Raw genomic sequence first — 6,000 nt, 5'->3', positions numbered from 1 at the left:
CTTTAGGTGTAAGGTTAGATTGTTTATTTGAGATTTTTCTTGTTTCTTGAGGTAGGCTTGTATTGCTATAAACTTCCCTCTTAGAACTGCTTTTACTGCATCCCATAGGTTTTGGATTGTTGTGTTTTCGTTGTCATTTGTCTCTAGGTATTTTTTGATTTCCTCTTTGATTTCTTCAGTGATCTCTTGGTTGTAGAGTAATGTATTGTTTAGCCTCCATGTGTATGTGTTTTTTAATGTTTTTTTCCCTGTAATTGATTTCTCATCTCATAGTGTTGTGGTCAGAAAAGATCCTTGATATGATTTCAATTTTCTTAAATTTACTGAGGCTTGATTTGTGACCCAAGATGTGATCTATCCTGGAGAATGTTCTGTGTTCACTTGAGAAGAAAGTGTAATCTGCTGTTTTTGGTTGGAATGTCATATAAATGTCAATTAAATCTATCTGGTGTATTGTGTCATTCAAAGCTTGTGTTTCCTTATTAATTTTTTGTTTGGATGATCTGTCCATTGGTGTAAGTGAGGTTTTAAAGTCCCCCACTATTATTGTGTTACTGTTGATTTCCTCTTTTAGAGCTGTTAGCAGTTGCCTTATGTATTGAGGTGCTCCTATGTTGGGTGCATATATATTTATAATTGTTATATCTTCTTCTTAGATTGATCCCTTCATCATTATGTAGTGTTCTTCCTTGTCTCTTGTAACATTCTTTATTTTAAAGTCTATTTTATCTGATATGTATATTTCTACTCCAGCTTTCTTTTGATTTCCATTTGCATGGAATATCTTTTTCCATCCCTTCATGTTCAGTCTGTATGTGTGTCCCTAGGTCTGAATTGGGTCTCTTGTAGAGGGCATATATATGGGTCTTGTTTTTGTATCCGTTCAGCAAGCCTGTGTGTTTTGGTTGGAGCATTTAATCCATTCACGTTTAAGGTAATTATCGGTATGTATGTCCCTATTACCATTTTCTTAATTGTTTTGGGTTTGTTTTTGTAGGTCCTTTTCTTCTCTTGTGTTTCCCACTTAGAGAAGTTCCTTTAGTATTTGTTGTAGAGCTTTTTGGTGTTGCTGAATTCTCTTAGCTTTTGCTAGTCTGTAAAGCTTTTGATTTCTCTATCGAATCTGAATGAGATCCTTGCTAGGTAGAGTAATCTTGTTTGTAACTTTTTCCCTTTCATCACTTTAAATATATCATGCCACTGCCTTCTGGCTTGTAGAGTTTCTGCTGAGAAATCAGCTGTTAACCTTATGGGAGATCCTTTGTATGTTATTTGTCATTTTTCCCTGTTGCTTTCAATAATTTTTTTTCGTCTTTAACTTTTACCAATTTGATTACTATGTGTCTCATCATGTTTCTCCTTGCCTTTATCCTGCCTGGGAGTCTGTGCGCTTCCTGAACCTGGGTGGCTATTTCCCTTCCCATGTTAGGGAAGTTTTCGACTATAATCCTTGAAATATTTTTTCAGGTCCTTTTTCTCTCTCTTCTCCTTCTAGGACCCCTATAATGCGAATGTTGTTGTGTTTAATTTTGTCCCAGAGGTCTCTTAGGCTGTCTTTCATTTCTTTTCATTCTTTTTTCTTTATTCTGTTCCACAGCAGTGAATTCCACCATTCTGTCTTCCAGGTCACTTATCCGTTCTTCTGCCTCAGTTATTCTGCTATTGATTCCTTCTAGTCTGTTTTTCATTTTAGTTATTGTATCGTTCATCTCTGTTTGTTTGTTCTTTAATTCTTCTAGGTCTTTGTTAAACATTTCTTGCATCTTCTCGGTCTTTGCCTCCATTCTTTTTCCGAGGTCTTGGATCATCTTCACTATCATAATTCTGAATTCTTTTTTTGGAAGGTTGCCTATCTCCACTTCATTCAGTTGTTTTTCTGAGGTTTTATTTTGTTCCTTCATCTAGTACATAGCCCTCTGCCTTTTCATCTTGCCTATCTTTCTGTGAATGTGGTTTTTGTTCCACAGGCTGCAGGATTGTAGTCCTTCTTGCTTCTGCTGTCTGCCCTCTGGTGGATGAGGCTGTCTAAGAGGCTTGTGCAAGTTTCCTGATGGGAGGGACTGGTAAAATAAAATTTTCTTTGCCGAAAGCTAACGACCCTTAGTGTTATCAGATCTTTACTTGCTTCTCTAACGACTTACACTGACCAGCCCAGACTGTGTGTGATTTACAGTTCAAATAATGTTGATTTATATTCGTGATACATTTGAATGGAAACTTTTAATTATACGCACTTTAAAATGGAGACCAATTAAACTTTTGTCTGATATTATCTTCTTAAAATAGCTAATGAGTATAATAGTCTCATGGAAGCTCTGTGCCTCCTCTGGGGAACCAAATGGACAGCTCCTCCACTGCCTCTATGGCAACTGCCGAACTCCTGAGGAATCACTGCCTGGAAGGAAGACAGAACTAGCATCTCAGCTGGACCAAGTTACAGTGGAGGGATCCTCCTTAACCTTTCCTTGGTTTTCACGCATGGACTGTGCTTGAAGGTGAAGATTGTTGGGTCTGACATATGGGTAGTTACCATATGATAACCACTTGGGGGAGTGGGAGGTGGCTTTAAATACAGCATGAGTGTATAACTGCAGACATTTACTGAATCACAGCTCTATGAGTGCAGCTTTTTTGTTGTAGTGAAAACTTGGAGGCAATATATATTACTAATCAGGAAAAGGAGGAATTTCAGTTGCTCTGACATCAAATTTGAAAAAGTAAATGACTATTTAATAAAACAATATATTAAATAAAAATAAATACATTACAAAAATATCTACTTTAAGATTCTATTGGAAACATTAGAAGACTGTATTACAAGAGTTAACAATGGTTATCTCTGTTTGGATGAGTGTGACTTAAAATTTCTACAGTAAGTATGAATCATATTTAATTAGAAAAAAGTTGAAGTTATTTAAAAATGACTTGATGGATTAGTTCACATGACCAAATAGATAAGGAATATTCCATTTAGACCCAAAATTTAATAAGATATTCTCTGAAGATCATAATGCCAACATTGTACTTGTGTATTTATAGCCTATGTTTGCTATAAAAGATTTAAAAGATTATCATATAGATTTGGTAGGAATTGTTTTACATTGTCCCAAATAAAACTATAATGTCTCTGTATTATTATTATTTTTTTTTGTGGTACGCGGGCCTCTCACTGTTGTGGCCTCTCCCGTTGTGGAGTGCAGGCTCTGGACACACAGGCTCAGCGGCCATGGCTCACGGGCCTAGCCGCTCCGCCGCATGTGGGATCTTCCCAGACCGGGACACGAACCCGTGTTCCCCGCATCGGCAGGCAGACTCTCAACCACTGCGCCACCAGGGAAGCCCTTGTCTCTGTATTTTTAAACAGAACATTTCTTGGCTAGCATATGCATGGACATTTTGCTTTTCCAAAAATGCATTTGTTTTGTTTATTCTTTTAAAAATTTAAACAATCATGAACTTACAGAAAAGTGGAAAGTACAGTACAAAGACTGTCTTCCCCTGGAACCATTGGAGAGTGAGTTTCAAACCTGATTCCATCATCCTTAATTCTTTAGTGTGAATTACCTACAAATAAGGATATTCTCCTATGTAACTGTGATACAAGCATCAAGATTAGAAAATTAACACTGATACATTACTACCATTGAATTCCCAGAACCCATTCAAGTTTCCCAGTTTTCCCAGCAGTGTCCTCTATAGCAAAAGGATTTGTTTCAGAATCACAATTGCTTTTATTTATATCTATCTCTTTCATTTATTTCAGTCTGGAACATTTCCCTAGTCCTTGACACTTTTGAAGATTACAGGTCATTTATTTGTGAATGTCCCTCATTTTGGGTCTGTCTGATGTTTCCTCATGATTAGATCCAGGTTATGCACCTTTGGCAAAGCCTTTTTTGTTTGTTTGTTTTTTATGCTTGAGTTGTATATGTATATATGTAGACACATATATATCTATGTAAAATATAAACTTTAGTATGTCCTCCTTTTCATTCCTAATATTATTTTTAACTGAACTATATTTGACATATAATATTTTAATTTCATGAGTACAATATAATGATTCAACATTTGTATACATTGCAAAATAAGTCTAGTTACCATCTGTCACCATACAAAGCTAATACAATATTATTGACTGTATTCCCTATGCTGTACATTATACCCTTATGACTTATTTACTTTATAACTGGAAGTTTGTACCTCTTGATTCACTTCCCCCATTTCACGGCCTCTCAACCTCTCTCTGTCAACCACCACTCTATTTGCTGTATTTGTTAGTCTGGGTTTTTGTTTGTTGGTTGGTATGTTTTGATTTTCAGATTCCACGTATAAGTGAAATCATATGATATTTGTCTTTCTCTGTCTGACTTATTTCACTTAGCGTAATACCCTCAAGGTCCATCCAGGTTGTGGCAAATGGCGAGATTTTCTTTCTTAAGGCTGAGTAGTATTCCATTTTATGTGTGTACCACATCTTCTTTATCCATTCATCTATCAGTGGATACGTAAGTTGTTGCCATAGCTTGGTTATTGTAAATAATACTTCAATGAACATAGGGGTGCATATGTCTTTTCAAGTTAGTATTTTTATTTTCTTTGGGTAAGTACCTCGAAGTAGAATTGCTGGATCCTATGGTAGTTCTATTTTTAGTTTCTTAATGAACCTCCATACTGTTCTCCATAGTGGCTGCACCAATTTATGTCCCCAGCAACAGTGCACGAAGGTTCCCTTTTCTCCACATTCTCACTAACACTTGTTATTTGTTGTTGTTGTTGTTGTTGTTTTCCACAGGAGAAGGAAGGATTTATTTTGCTTGCAGCAAGTAAGGAGAACACGGGATATTTCCCAAAGCAGTGTCTTTTGTTGATTTTTTAATAATAGCCATTCTGACCGTTGTAAAATGATATCTCATTGTGGTTTTTATTTGCATTTCCCTGATGATTAGTGATTTTGAGCATCTTTTCATGTGCCTGTTGGCCATGTGTATGTTTTCTTTGGAAAAACGTCTTTTCAGATCCTCTGCCTATTTTATATTTGGATTTTTTTTGTTATTGAGTTGTATGAGCTCTTTATATATTTTGTATGTTAAACTTCTATTGGACATATGATTTGCAAATATCTTCTCCTACTCAGTAGGTTGCCTTTTCATTTTGTTGATGGTTTCCTATGCTGTGTAGAAGCTTTTTAATTTGTTGTAGTCCATTTGCTTACTTTTGTTTTTGCTGCCCTTGCCTTTGGAGTCAGATTCAAGAAAGTATCTCTGAGACCAATGTCAAGGAGCTTACTGCCTCTGTCTTCTTCTAGAAGTTTTATGGTTTCAGGTCTTACATTAAGTCTTTAATCCATTTTCAGTTAATTTTTGGGTATGGTGTAAGATAGTGGTCCAGTTTCATTCTTTTGCATGTGGCTGTCCAGTTTTCCCAACACTGTTTATTGAAGAGACTGTCCTTCCCCCACTATATAGTCTTTCTTCACTAAATATTTGTTTTTAATGACCTCCAAAATCTTCTTTGATACCAGAAGTATAACTTTAGGGACACAAGCAGACTGTAACCTAAGCTTGGATTTCCATATGACTCCATCATTCGTAACTGTAACATCATTTTTTACCTTTATCCAGCCTGTTTTGCTGCATGAATTGGTTAGGACATCTCACCATCAGTTGCCCTTGTGGTCTGTCTCAGGGCTTCTCAACGTCAAAGCAATTGACATTTTGTGCTGGATAATTCTTTGTTGTGGAGGCTTGTCCTGTGTGTTGTAGGATGTTTATGCTTATGTATCCTTGGCTTCTACCCACAAGATACCAGTAGCACCTCCTACTCCAAGCTGTGACAACCAAAAATGTCTTTAGACATTGAAAAAATATCCCTTGAGGGATGAAATTGCCTCTGGTTGAGAACTCATGGTGTAACTTGTTTCTTTAGCTGATCTGAACTCAGTTGGTGTCCAAATCTTCTTGAAATAGAAATAGAATGGTTTAGGCAATTTCTTTTCTT

General features: G+C 36.3%; 1 protein-coding gene across 1 annotated transcript in view; it reads left to right on the top strand.

The window, feature by feature from the left end:
* The window catches only part of FILIP1 (filamin A interacting protein 1), a 181,363-nt gene that overhangs the window by 4,897 nt on the left and 170,466 nt on the right, over positions 1 to 6,000 (top strand). The window contains exon 3 of the mRNA XM_024133061.2: positions 2,287 to 2,495. The gene's annotated coding sequence lies outside the window, so the exon portion shown is untranslated. The remainder of the gene's footprint in view (positions 1 to 2,286; positions 2,496 to 6,000) is intronic.

This window comes from Physeter macrocephalus, chromosome 10 (assembly GCF_002837175.3).
Source record: "Physeter macrocephalus isolate SW-GA chromosome 10, ASM283717v5, whole genome shotgun sequence".
Classification (NCBI taxonomy): Eukaryota; Metazoa; Chordata; class Mammalia; order Artiodactyla; family Physeteridae; genus Physeter; species Physeter macrocephalus.
Note: the sequence above shows the minus strand (reverse complement) of the source record. Positions and strands in the feature narration are given on the sequence as shown.